This window comes from Cupressus sempervirens, chromosome 8 (genome assembly GCF_028749045.1).
Source record: "Cupressus sempervirens isolate cs-2001-9-10 chromosome 8, ASM2874904v1, whole genome shotgun sequence".
Lineage (NCBI taxonomy): Eukaryota > Viridiplantae > Streptophyta > Pinopsida > Cupressales > Cupressaceae > Cupressus > Cupressus sempervirens.
In genome coordinates this window covers 12,410,169-12,425,344 of record NC_143125.1, presented here as the reverse complement: position 1 = coordinate 12,425,344, position 15,176 = coordinate 12,410,169, and the positions used below count along the sequence as shown (strand labels likewise).

The following is a 15,176-nucleotide window of genomic DNA, read 5'->3' as shown; positions in this document are numbered from 1 at the left end:
AACCAATTCTCCAAAATTGTTTTTCAATGATTTCCTTTCGCAAATTAGGGTTATTTTAAAAAATAAGGAAAAGGCCCTTTTGAATCATTCTCAAATATGAAAACGGACACCCTAGTTTTTTCCCCCAATTATTGTGCGACCATTCATTTAAATACACTCTAGAAGGGATTTTGTTGATATCTTGGCCAACCAAAAAAATAGCAAACTCCCTAAGTCTATGAATTTCTTTATCAATGGCCTTGGTCATCTGGGCATCAGGCCTAAGGATGCATGTAAAGGTAGTCAAGTTCTTACTTGAACATCGCTTTGCATTGCCTTTGCCTCCATTCTCGACTATTTTCACTCCGAACCTGGCACCGAATCAAAGTGTTGACTCATTGTTAAGAGCTTGCTTGAAGGCTCTGTCTTCTCCGATTGCCTTTCCTAGTTTTGTCTAGCATAGTTAAAAACCTTCACCAAGCCTGCATTAAATGAAGTGGTTGAGAAGAGAATGAGGAGGATAGGCCTCCTCATTTTGTGACCTGTCACTCATACAAATACCTTCAATTTGCATAGTTCTTCTAGAATAAATTGAGTCCTCCCATTCTTTTATGTTTCTTTTTGAAGATATTTTTGCAATCAGCTAGTTTTTTTTTGGAACTCTCAATTATTTTGCCGGATTCAAAATATGATTTTAGATTATAGGTATGTAGTCCAAGACCTCAACTAGGTTGCTTTCAGATTCTTTTGGGTGCCTTTCTAATGTGCCTCAAATTTTGTGTCATTCAAAATTTTATTTCATTTATTGATTCTTGGTAGGTTTTCTGAGACCTCAATTGGGTTGTCTTCACAATTTTCTAGGTGTCTTGATTTGTGCTCAAATTTTGTACCAGTAGATTCGCATTGAAATTTGTGCCTGTATCTTCCTGTGTAACCAACACATTCAAATTTGTACATTTAACCACCTAGTCTTTTCAATTTTTGTGCCTCAAAAAATGACAAAACTTTTGACCAACATTTTGTTGGAAGGCAGTAAAAAAATTCAATAGTAGAAACTATAACACATGGAAGCAATGCATGATGAAAATCTTTGAATGCAAAATTCTTGACAAAATTGTTTTGGGTGCATCTAATCATCCTATAGATGAAGGAAAAGAGTAGGATAAACTTGATGAGCATAATAGAGAAGTTGTCATGCTCATCAAACTTTTTGTTACTGATGACCAGCTCCCACAAGTTGCTTCCCGTAAGACACCTGCAAAAATTTGGAGCCATCTGAAAGGTTTGCATGAAACCTCAGACAAAAGTCATGCATTCTTTCTCAAGAACATGCTCTTCTTAATCATGATGGATGATAGAGTATTCGTACAGGAGAAACTTAATAAAATCAAGGATATTTATGATCAATTAGAATCCATGGAGCACAAATGGAAGAAGAAAACATGGTGGTGATCACCCTAGAGTCTCCCATCTTCCTCTGAGCACTTTGTTGAAACTCTCAACATTACTTCCACTCATTCTTATATTTCGTTTTCCGATCTTTATATAATGCTTCTACAACAAGATCGTTTGAAACAACAATTCAGCATTAGTACTAGCTCATCTTCTAACACTCAAGCCTTCTCAGCTAGATCCACAGGAAACTATCAGTTCTCTTAATCTTCTCAACAAAATCATTTTTCTCAGTCATCAGAAGGCCCAAACAAGACAAATATTCAATACAACTACTATGATAAGTTTGGCCATATACAGTTGGAGTGTTGGAAATGCTTGGTTACTCAAGCCAAGCAATCTAGTTCATAGCCTCAAGTGCATATTGCAGAGTACATTGACCTAGTTGAATCTTCCTTTACACCTTCATGGCTAAAAGACCTACAGATCATGTAAAATCCTCTACTTAGTATGTTGGTTCAGGTGTCTCGCACCACTTCACTCATCATCGGGATTGGTTCACAGATTTCCAATCATTCTCAAATCTAGTTATTTTTGGAGGAGAAGAGTACATTGTTGCTGAAAGAGGCAATATCCAGATTTAGTGTAGAGAAAGGAAACTGATTTTCCTTGATGTGTACTACATTCCAGGCATGGAACTCAACCTTCTCTCCATCAATCAAATTCTAAAAATTTCTCATCATCTTGATGTGACCTTTAGCTCACATTAGTGCAGTATCATTAATCGGGGAACTCAATCCATAGTTGTCATTAGTGTAGAAGATCATGGTCTTTTTGTACTTGTTGACTCTGTGGATTCTCAAGACTTTTCCATGGCAGCCCTTTGCTCCTCTTTTAGTACAGTCTAGCATGAATGGTAGGGGAGAGTTTGAATATGCACTATCTTTCTCATCTTGTTTGGGAAGATCTTGTCACTAGATTGTTGGAGATTCAGATTGAGAATCTTGGAGTTTGCAGAGCATGTTAAGATGGAAAGAAAAATCACACTCCTTTTTTAGAAGGCAACTCCTAGAGAGCTTCTAAGTTATTACAACTCGTCCATGTTGATGTTTGTAGACTTATGGCTACTCCCTCAATTATTGGGTCTAGTTATATTTTTACTTTTTGTTGATGATTTTCAGTCATAAAATGTGGGTTTATTTCCTTCATCAAAAATCTAAGGCGTTCATTGTATTTCAAAAGTTCAAATCATTGTAGAAAAAGAGTCTAGTCAACATATTATTACTCTCAGAATTGATAACGAGGAAGAGTTTTCTCCTCTTCTTTCTTCCATTTCTATGACCAACATGGCATAAAATGCCAATTAATATCCTACACCCTTCAGAAAAATAGTGTTGTTGAGCGTCAAAACAACACAATCGCCAAATTGGGTTGGTTTATGCTTGAAGACAAGCAGGTTCCAAAGAAATTTTGGGCTCAAGTTGTCCACACTTCCATCTATCTTCTCAATCGCTCTCCTATAGTGGTTGTCAAGAAGTAGACTCCAAAAGAGGCCCAATTAGGTAGTCATCTCAAAGTTTTTGGCTTCACTACATATGTATGGATCCCTGATGCTAAACGCACTAAGTTAGATGCCAAGAGCCAACAACTCATGCTAACTGGCTATAGTGATAATCAAAAAGCCTCCCAACAAGTTGACATCAAGACTAATTGCCTCATCTTTAGTCATGATCTAGTCTTTGATGAGGAATGAGGGTCATTTCATCTCCCTCCTCCAGTTATGAATTCAAAGGATCAACCTATCCAAGTTCAAGCTTGAATATTTGTCTCCCATTAGGTCCACCTAATAGGAGGGCTTCAGCCAAGAAGGCTCTAGTTGTTCTTGTTCCCTCCTCTCCACCAGTTCCTTCTCTTGCGGCTATAGGTTCACCTAGACATGTAGCCACACCACCTGATTTTTCTTAGGATTCATTTGATCTTTTGTTTGATGATGATGATCCCCTTGCACTTCTTGCTTCAAATGATAGCACATCTACTCTTCGGCCTAAATGATGGGCTAAGACAATTGGCAATCTTCATGATGATGAGCTCACTGAGGGTAGAACTACTCAAAAGAAGAGAAAAGGTTCTGACTTCGTAAATTCTCATGGCCAACATTCACAGTGTGTATGAGCCTCAAACATACATAGAGGCAAAGTAGATACTCGAGTGGCAATCTTTCCAACCTAAGGTTGGGTAACAAAGTTGTCCCTCCCTATAGCTAGAGACATTGAGATCAACTTCTCAAACTGAGACTAGGATTTTGAGGAGAAAATAGTCAAACCTTATATTGCTTCAAAAAACAACCATGATTTCGTTCAAAAATTATCAAAAACTTTTGCAAATGAGCACTAGGACTAGAAAAATTCACAGCAAGAAACCACAACTTTTGTGGAAAAAATCATTAAACCCTCCAATGATTCTTTTCGAAAAAAGAAGCCCTGAGACCAACACCGGTCATTTTTTTGGGAAAAATAAAATACCCCAAACATAGTTTTTAAGGAGAAAGTTGAAAAAAATGAACAATTTCTAAGGACAAAATTATTAAACTAAATGAAATATTTTGAAGAAAAAAATTATAAAAGCAAACAAGATTTTTTTAAGGAAAAAATTACAAATTTGAATGATAATTTTTTAAACAAAAAATATAAAATTCATGACCACGATTTTTGGGAAATATTGTGTAAAACCTTACCCAAATTATGAAACCCTCAATTTTGTGGGAAATTGGAAAAGCTTCTAGATTTGAAGACTCAATTTTTGCAAAAAGTAAAAAAATACCAAACGATTTTGTTGCAAGTCATGGGTCTAAGAAATAACTCAATGTGCGAAACAAAACTGATGCACAAAATTTAAACAAGTCTCAATTCACATAGTGTAATTGAGCTTGAGAAAAGAAAAGTGGCAAAAAAATGCCATGAGATGTTGTGTGGGCCTTAAGAAGAAATGTGCAGAAGAAAAAAGATTGTAAGTGCTCTACAAAAAAAAGAAACACAGGCGTCATAAGAAGAAACACAGATGTGGACACACAAAAACCCTTCACTTTTGCCAAAAACAACCTTTAATCGACGCAGAAAACAAAAAATTTGCAAAAAATGCAAAAGAAAAGACACAATTGGTCACTAGCAGACACAAAATGCGACTAGAACCATTTGTTTTGCACGAATTGCAAAAAATGTAAGCAGAACTCTTTCTTTCACGCGAGTAAGAAAAATGCGAGCAAAACCTTCATTTTTGCAAAAATAATGAACACATGGGTTTCCACGATTCACAAAAGAAAACATCCATGATTTTAAGTAAAAATGACACCTTGTAAAAAATGGGAGCTGTAGAAATTAAATTGTAATGATCACTTATTGGGACCATTCTCCATTTGTTCTTAAACTCCCAATTAGAGTTTGAATTATACTTGGGGATGGAAACTTGTGTTCCATACTAGGAAAATACCAACCCCCAATAATTATTGTGTATCATTATGTATTTAGATTATATTTAGGAACAACACATAGTCTAATTGGGATAGTAGAATTACTGTAATTGGGTAGAAAGTCTTCACGAGGCTCCCTCGTGAACAAAGCCCATTTTAGGAATCTTCTCTTCACTATGACCAGATTACTCTTCCCGTCACAAACTCCCTATCCACTTAGTTGTATTAGTAAGTGATTAAAGAATTAGCTAATTATAAATTACTACTACACCTAGTTGTTGTGTGTCTAACTACGAGGTTATCAATTACTAATGATTAACATATATTACTTAGCATCCAAGGTAACTAATGAATAATTCATAATACATTTGGTAGTTAATATATTTAGGCCCCATTCCTTCCTTCTCTCTAAAATTCGACCCTAAAGTGAGCATGGATTTACTTTTTGATGCAAGAGCATCCTGAGTGTAAGGGTTATCTAAGTCGAGAGCTGCTATTTCTGGAAGCTTACTATTTTTAGTAAGTTGGTCGTTTGAGCTCAAAATGTTATAATTTATTCCTTGGAGGTTTACTTTGAATATATCAACCTACCACTAAAGTTTCATTGCAAGATCAAGTCTATTTTCGAATACTCAATATCTCAAGGTTGGTCAAACTCAAAGTTTAGGGTAAAATTTTCTAGAACCTTGTTGGGCGGTAAAAATTGCCTATATAAGTAAGGTTTGTAGGGTTGTCTAAAGCAATTTAGGTGATGTATATGGTGGGTTTGGCTTGTAGAATATTGTAAAGGAAAATGACCACCTGACTTTGCATGTCATATTTCTAAATATTGTAATTCAATGTTTATTAAGATAATAAGAAGCAAATTTCTTGTATTTGCAATTTGTTGATATTTCTCTATTATGTTGTATGTGTTTGTGCTAATAAAGGGAGTACCCTTCATCACTTTTCGTAGGGTGCTTGACACTTATACATCCTCTAGATTTACTTTGCCTTTCCCTAAAAAACACCAACTATTATACTCTCAAGATTAAAGTGAGAGAATAAGGGGTTCAACTATAAAAATCATAATTCCTTCCCATTACAAAATATATAGATTCGTATAATATTTAGACATAGTAATCTAACTATTGTTACATAACTATTTCATATATGTAATAGGATGTATATAATAGGTTGTATTTTATATATACACATGGATATGTATGTATATATAATATATATGATATCAGTACCATGTGTATATGGCCAAGCATAATGCGAACATCACATATGCATATTGTTCTACGTCGTATTCCTTAACTCTTCTATTTGAATCAAAATTAAGATATGATTTATTAATATGTAGATCATTATTACTAAATTGAATTGAAAATTTATGTGTGTGTAATAATATTGACATAGTTTATGTGCACATAATTTTATCTTACTAAAGTTAATGGACATACCTTTTCATGATACTTCAATTAGTGAAGATGTCATTCTAAATAATAAATAATAATCCATACCTTACCTAATACACATACTTATTTAGTGGTATGGTCACCTTAGGAATATGTCAGTCGTTGTAAATGAATATAAGTAGTTTCATATTAAACTTGCTTTGTAATCAACTTTCCAAAACCTTGTTTTAGTACAAATAAAATTGAGTATACATCATAACGTTTTAATTTTATTAACGATCCAATGATTCTTACAACATTGCTTTTCCTTATTAGAAAGGTATTTTGACATGTCTAATGTTATCCCCTTCGCTGATTAATGATTTTCGGTGCCTATGTTTTTGGGTCCAAGGGATTTATATAGGCAAATAACAATGCGGCATGATCCTTTTAACATCACTTCATCGGTGAAACGTTATAACTTCGCATAGATTAATATTACTGATGTATAATATTAATACATTAACATTAATGTTTAAGTTGTATTAATTGATTACTATTTTACAATCAATCATATTAATTATCAATACATATTGATTAATTAACTGATTTGATATTAAGTAGTGTTTATTATATTGATTATTGATAATATTATTGTTTTCTATTATTTTAATATGTATTGATTATTGATTTAAATGATATAGTATTGATTTAATGATTAATGATAATAATATGTTTTACATAGATTGATTGAACAAATACATGTATTATTTTATTTTATTTGTAAATATTATATATAATCACTAAGGTTTGTGACAAAAACACCAAAATCTTGATGCAATTTGTAGCAGATGACATGGGCTGAAAAATTGCAGACGACTCACCAAAAAAGAACCAGTTCACAAGTGTGAAAAAGCCTTGAGGCAAAATAGACGAATAAACTCCAACAAATTTTTCATTAAAAGATCAATTAAAAATTTCTGGCAAAAATTACTAGAAAAGAGGCCACGATTTTTTTTGGTAAAAACTTGCTAGAGTGTGTAAAACCCCATCAACTTGCTCTGACACCATGTTATTATAAATCAATATATACAATAGAGAGGAAAGGCTCTATGTATAAGAGATTACAATGGGAGATTGCTAAATGAAACACTAGTTAACAAAATACAGAAGAGGAAAGTTCCTAAAGTGACTAAGATGATCATTATAGAAGCATTACAATATTATTTTAATATAATGTACTTACTACTAGGATGGTACTAGGAGATCATGTTATCCAGGCAGTAACATTTAATCTAATCATAAAAATTGGAAAATTAAAAAATATTTAAGTAGTCCACTAATTCATATTAATGTGCATTTGTATGCTATTTTACCTGTCAACTTATAAACAACTACCCACATAACTACCATAGATAACTAATTAAGCGTGACTGCTTCACATACCCTAATACTACTTTTCAATTGTATTGAACATACTTTTAGTTCCCTGATTGACCTAAATGTGGTTGTTTATGGACATTAAGATGACTTCTTTTCTTTCTTTCAATCTCTGGAATATAATTACTCTTTATTACATATAATTATATAATGAATTATTCCTGCTGTTTGATTTGTTTCTGAATGCAATCACTGCACTATAGAGGATATTAAAACAGATATCAATAAGAAACAACAGGGTTAACTATTTTTTTTCTTTGGATTGCATGATTTCACACAAACTTGCCAATTAATTACAATTTCAAACAGAGCTTAGAACCCTAAATACAAAATTAACAATAGTAATTGAAGTCAATAATAGGTCATACGTATCCTGTTTGATAGCAGATTGTTTTTATGTTGCTTCGCTGAAAACTACACATAAAAACTGACCTTATTCCTCAAAACTTCTGAATCTGTATATAAAGCTTCAATCAAAGCCTTTGAATCCTGAAACAAAGAATACAACACAAGAACAGAGAATTTAATTCAGAAATTTTAAAGAAACAGATAACATGAGGCAAAACAAAATAGATGTTATAAACAAAATCTATTGGTTGTTCAATTCAATAGTGGACAGAATATGAAACTTTTGCAACAATAGAACAGCTATAAATCTAAACCAAAAATAATGCCTAATACGAGATTGATGAGAAAAATCAAACCATAAAATTGCTGAGCAGCAAAAGGCTAGCCTACAATCTGAAGGAACAAAAATAAAAACAGAAATCTGATTTACTGATGATGGACTTTCATTTTATTGTCAACCCAGAGGTGTAGATTAGAAAAGCAATCTGCAACGCCTAAGAACCCAATCCATTTAACCCAAAACACCACTTTTTTTTCCTATTATTTTCTTAAAGTGATAAGTGTTCATTTGTTTATATACTTGGGAATTCATCTATCCATCATATGGGATATGTATCTAGCCCTCAGAAGGGTTAGGCATCAGAGCTCAAACCTAAAATTCACATTTCATTACTTCAACTACACTCTACACAAGTAACTCAAACTTCACATGATAATCAAATAATTCAAATTATATTACATACTTTAAATTATAGAAAGCATACTTAATTTTCAATTAGGAACCACTTATAATTAATTGAATGTTTTGTACCCTTATTTTTCCTATTTTTGATCTATAAATACAAGAGTTTGAATTTGCTAGGAACATACGGTTATGACATCCCCACCCTCAACCCTCCCTCGCCACCCTCTCCTTTATATTGAGCATTGTCCTGATGCACTTATCAATGGCCTCAAAAGTCACCTTGGGGAGTCTATCAATAATATTGATATCATATTCGCCATTTATGATGTCATATGTAGTCCTTGTATAAGGTTCTTTTAAAAAATTTCAAGGTTGCATGGAGACCGGGGTACTTGGAGACTACAGAGACTAGTACCAGTACTAGTATGACTATTTTTTTCCAAAATAGGAGACGGGGTTACTCAGAGACGCCACTATTTTTTAAAAAAAAAATTAATGATTTATAGAAAATTTGAAAATATAGTGGACAGTAACTATAATTTAATGATATTGGGAGATTGTAATGTTAGAAATCTGGTACCTGCATGAGAGCTCATTTATACCTATGTAGCTCACAAGTTTATCAGAGTTCCTGCCATGTTGAGATGCTATCATGTCTAGGACTATGTCACCGCTCACTCTATGCTTGACGATGAGGTTTATGCTCTTATCATGGGTTCTTATGTGTCTTTGTTATCTTGCTAGTGATATCTCGTGGCCTCTTACTCTATGGTCCAGCTTCCCTCATATGGAATATCCCTTGAGTAAAGATGTCTACACGGCTCTACATACAACCCAATACTCCTTATGAACCATTCCAATTCTGAAAATATAATGGTAGACCAAGCAGAGCAGCCACTAATAACTGGAGAAGGCATGAAGATAAGATCACCAACAAGTAAATAAATAGCTGCCATATCGTACAAATTCAGTGACAAGTCTCTCGATGAAACATAGAAACCCTCATTACATATTAAGGACAATTCTTGAAATTCTGATTCACGACGAGTGTCATCATTCAAATCATCACATTCACCAAGGAAATGATCATCACCACACAAAATTCCAGAGCTAGTATCACTCAGTTCAGTTACCTCATGGTTTTGTGAAGGTATATAACTGTTGTTATAAAAATCAGAATTCTTAAGTCTAACGTCTTGCTGGTCATTTTGATTCATTCACACATTTGTATGATCTCCTTGGTTTTCAAATTAAGCTAATCTTCTTTGTGAGTGACTGTCATAAAAGTCTAATTTTCAGCCTGGTATAAGGAGTAATGTGTCATACTCAGTTGAAGACAAAATTCATCTACCTCCTTTTCCTTGTCTTCCCCAAATTTGATAGCAAGTTCCCTATCCAGTAAGAGCCACAAGTAAGCTGAATTCATCCTTTCTAATGCTTCTTCGATCGTTTGTAGTTGCATGCTACTAGTGACTCCACATGAAAAATCCTATTGCCTTTCACCAATTTGAGATAAGACTGTCAATGAGTTTGTGAGAATCATCTACCCTTGTTAACACTTGTACAAGCTTCTCTTTTGTAACTAATAACCTGTCCATCAAATCTTGTAATGATGAAGGTTTTTGTTCAAATTTGTCTAAAGAATTTGGGCTGTCACGCATCCAATTTCCCGATTTGTTCTTAACTATGGGAGCAATATCATCATCACACATAATTGTTTCTATAGTTGGTGTTATGCACTCCTCGTGAAGTAATGATGGAATAGCATCATGTTCATCTACGGATTCATCAAAGGAGTTCTCTTCACTAGTTTTCTCAATAGTAATCAGCAAATTACCAATTAAGAGCTTCAAATACCACTTGTTAGTAGCAACGGATTCTTCCATAATATTGTCTTTGTTGTCGGGAAAATCTATATTGTAGCCGACGGGTAGAATTATATCCGAATGGGCACGTGATGGTTAAGTCACCCCTTCGAAAAGGTATATGTACACCGTCTGGAATAGACTTTGGATCATCATAAGGAGAGTTGTAATCATCATTGTAATCAATCATATCGAATATTGTAGTATCTTCTACATACATGCGAATAATAAAAAGAATACTTATGTGTTACATGTTCTTGTCTATTGTCTGAATGCATTAATAAACCATTTACCCTGTACGGTAAACATTTGGCGCCGTTGCCTATAAGGACTGGGTGCTATGAATGCCGAACACATTGAATAAAGATAGAAATAAGATCACCTACAGCCAACTGGTATTTTAATAAATAGTTGGTATGCAAGCTAACTGGCTGATAAGAAATGATATATTAACGCTCAAAGACAACTATTAATGACCGACAATTGTATCTCCTTGATTGAGAATGAGTATCCAATACAATATTCATACTAAGTTAGCCAAGACTCTTAGGATTTACAAAGATATCAAAATATGATGATTGCTGGTAAAGTAATATGCATCTACAGCTGCCAATGAAAATTAATGCAATACTAAATATCTAACTTCAGTACTCCCCTACAGCAGTACACTAATCACATGCATGATTAAATACAACTAAAGCCATGGTTTGCTGATACCATTGTGAGAAATGTAAAAATGAATGATATATCTATGAATGATAGGTCTGATACGAAATGACAGTTACAACAACACTCTATAGTGAAAGACAACTATGAAAATACACATCGAACCTGGCATATGAAGTCACCTTAGAGAATAGATGTATTGCAATACCATTGAATAGAAAATAACCTCCTCAAGTGCCCAAGTTGTGCCTCTCTAGCTGCCGCCCTTGATTGTAGATGGCTGTAATAATTTTCTTTGCTTTTTCGAATTTGCTTTTTCGGATTGCTTTTTTTTTGGATTGCTTTTCCGGACCTGCTTTTTCGGCCTGTTTTTTTGGTTCTGCTTTTTCGGCCTGCTTTTATCGTACTGCTTTTTCGGCCTGCTTTTTTCGAACTGCTTTTTCGGCCTGCATTTTCGAACTGCTTTTTCAGCCTGCTTTTTTGAATTGCTTTTTCAGCCTGCTTTTTGTACTCAAATATTTTTTCTCAATGTAGCACAAATAGAAAACTGAAGTATCTTCCTCCCAGCTGCAATAATTCAAGTGATATTTCACACCCTCAAAATCGCGTACCAATTGAGAGTTTTCGTTCTCAATGGTCACAAATATTTTTTCTCAATGTAGCACAAATAGAAGACTGAAGTATCTTCCTCCCAGCTGCAATAATTCAAGTGATATTTCACACCCTCAAAATTGCGTACCAATTTAGAGTTTTCGTTCTCAATGGCCAGTTGTGACTACTGCAGAAACCCTAGGCTCCACAATGCACATCAACAAACATCAACATCAACAACAACAAATCTGGATGATTAGAATGAAGCCCGAGGTGCCTATTTATTCTTTTTCCTCCACTTTCTCCAGAAGCTTCTAGAACATTATTTTGTTTTATCTATTAAGTGACTTTATAAAATATTTTATAATTCAAGTCACTTTATTAAATTAGTTAAATATAAAGTTACCTTTTAATATCTATTTATTTGATAACTTTATAAATAATTAACTTAATATCACTTATTTATTTAATTAAAATAATTGATTAGTCATCCTCATAAAATATTCATTATTTTGGATAACCTAATTAATTAAATTAATTAAATCAAATTGCCTCCAAAATGGGGACATGACAATATTCTACTCCGGCCTCCGTTGTTATTGTTGTTGTTTCCACCCCTTCCGCGTCTATTATTGTTGCGATATCCACCCGAAGTTGCATCATTGATTTTGTTGTTGTTGTTGGACGCTTCCTATGTTAGTAACACCTGTTGTTGTCCTTTTGATTTCATATTAAACGGGCACTCTTTCAAGGAATGTCTCGCCATCTGGCAGATGTCACAAAACTGTTTCTTCGGGCATGAGCCCTTCGTATGGCCATCCTCTTTACAATCTGTGCACCACAGTTCTCCCTTCATTGTGTCCAAATTCTTTTTCAAATTCTTAAATTCTTTCATCATTCGAAGCATATCTTTCTATAATGCTTGCACCTTCTTGTTCGATTCCTCATTACTACTACTACTTTCATAGGATGAATCATTTGAATCCGAGGATTTATGCTTTTTCTTCTTACTTGTCTTTTGTTCACTTTCTAAGTCCATTGCATGAGTATACACATCAGTATACGACGCCGGTGGTACAATCTTCATCTTCTTTTTTAGAGCTGGCCGTAGCCCTTCCACAAATCATCATTTTTTCAAACCTTTTGCTGGTTGACTTTCCATCTTCCCAACCAGCTCTTTCAATTGTCTGGCATAGGCCCGTACTGTTTCATTCTTCCCTTGCTTAGTACTATATATCTCCGCTACTATTTCATTATCGTCCCGAAGCAATTTGAATTCTGCTATAAATCCTTTTTTAATGTTTTCCAATGTAGTCAGTTTGTGAGGGTCGACGTCAAAAAATAGTCAATTGCCACACCTTGCAGAGTTGCTAGGAACTGTCTGATTCGATCGTCCTCATCTGTCACGCCATTTGCCATCCATATGGTTTCGCACATTTTGCAATATCGGATTGGATCTTTTGTACCATCACCATTAAACTTGGGTAATTTTTCTTTGGGACTTGCCATCGTTACTTTCTTTTGATTCTTAAGTACTTGCTGAGCACCCACATTGTTCTGAGCACCTGCACTATTCTAAGCACTCGTGTTGTTCTAAGCACTTGCGCTGTTTTAAGCACCCGCGCTATTCCGGATCACAGCCTTGCTTCCAGCAACCGCGTTGCCTGGTGAAAGGTCTTCTTCAAGTAAAGTTGTTCAATTCTCCGCTTGTATCCGTTTGTCCGGTGTATTGGGAATGAAGAGTTCACTCCATGCTCGTGCTCCCTCGGCACTTTGAGCCATGCGAGTTGCTTTCCTTCTATTCAAACACTCTCCCTTCGGCGTATGCAGGTTAAGGAACTCTTCATTTCTTTCTTCCACCAAATTTAATCATTGTCTAGTCTCCTCTAGCAATTCCTCAGTACTCCTCAGTCTACTAGGTGAGTGCACTCCCTTCGTCTCTACCTCTTCACCCCTTCGAAGCCCTTTGGCAATCTGCTGAAGCCTCTGTCTACTGTGCTAAAATTAAAACTTCTTGTGCTGTACGTATTTCATCTTTGTCTTTTACCACATTCCTATCTTTGTTAAGCAAATTCAACATTAATCTTCATCAAATTCCTTCATTCTAGGTTCGTCTGGCAATGATGCCAAATGTTTACCGTACAGGGTAAAGAAACTTAGCACATGTAGTATAGCACGATACAACACAGAACAAATACTTTATTCATATATGCACTCAATGTTTACAATCTGAATACAATAATTACAATGATGATTTCAAAGTCCATCTCGGATGGTGTACATATACCTTTTCGAAGGGGTGACTCAAGCGTCACACACCCGTTCGGATACTATTCTACCCATCGGGTACACTATACATTTTACTAACAACAACAGAAGTGGCCTGACCCTACCGAAGGGCATTTGAACGCAGCTTCAATTTTCTTGCCACTTGAGACTTGGTGTAGAATCCACAACTATCTTAGCAAACCAACCTATAGACATCTTCGCCTATCAAGGCGACCTTCCTAGCTAGACATTACCCTATTGGTTCCAGTGATTGATAGTCAATACCCATAGCATAGTACCAACTCGGCCAAGGTACAAACATATTTCTTTGTATCATCAATGTCACCTCCAAACTTGTTAAGAGTCAAAAAGACATCTTTGACTTAGGCTTCAATAAACCCCATTGAAGTCATCATCCTTAGGCAGCCATGTTTTCCTATAGTCTTGGCCATAAACCTAGTAGGTTGACCAAATCTGTTTTGATGAATGAAGTGACAAGTAATCAGATTGGTGGTTTACTGTCCCAAACATTTACAAACCTAAAGATCTCACTCAATCAGATAAGTCTTAAGGGTAGGAGTGGAATAGGACTGCATGGAACTTGATCAGACAGCACTATTATAAAAATATGACCAGATTCATATAAACGAGATTGATATACAAGCACGACCTCAAGAAATGTTTGACTGTCATGTCATGGTTCTAAGGAAAATTAGGTTCTTCTCCAATGCATATTATTCTATTACTTATGATTAGATGATAGATTCACTTTTTCAATTGTAATTAATAGTTAATTACAAAAGAAAAGAATAAAGATGTATTTTCCATGCTTGAAAACAGGGTCTGCTTGTATATTATGGAACTGATTCATTAAACTCTTCTCTGCTATCAAATGCATTGCACAGAAAGCTATATTTCTATTTTCACATGCTCCAATAGTGTGCACAAAGAATCATGCAAATATGATAGAAGAATAGTGATTCGATCGTATGGATTAAGAATCCAGGCTTTCACACTAAATGATTGAGACAACTTAATGCATACAATGCAACAGATCAAAATATTAATTCCAAATAATACTTAATGCATAAAAT

General features: G+C 34.6%; 1 pseudogene across 1 annotated transcript in view; it reads right to left on the bottom strand.

The window, feature by feature from the left end:
• Positions 1–15,176, bottom strand: part of LOC149541328 (tyrosine decarboxylase 2-like) — a 222,713-nt pseudogene that overhangs the window by 14,748 nt on the left and 192,789 nt on the right. Inside the window, exon 8 of the transcript XR_016355325.1 lies at positions 8,092–8,148. The product of XR_016355325.1 is annotated as a tyrosine decarboxylase 2-like (transcript). The remainder of the gene's footprint in view (positions 1–8,091; positions 8,149–15,176) is intronic.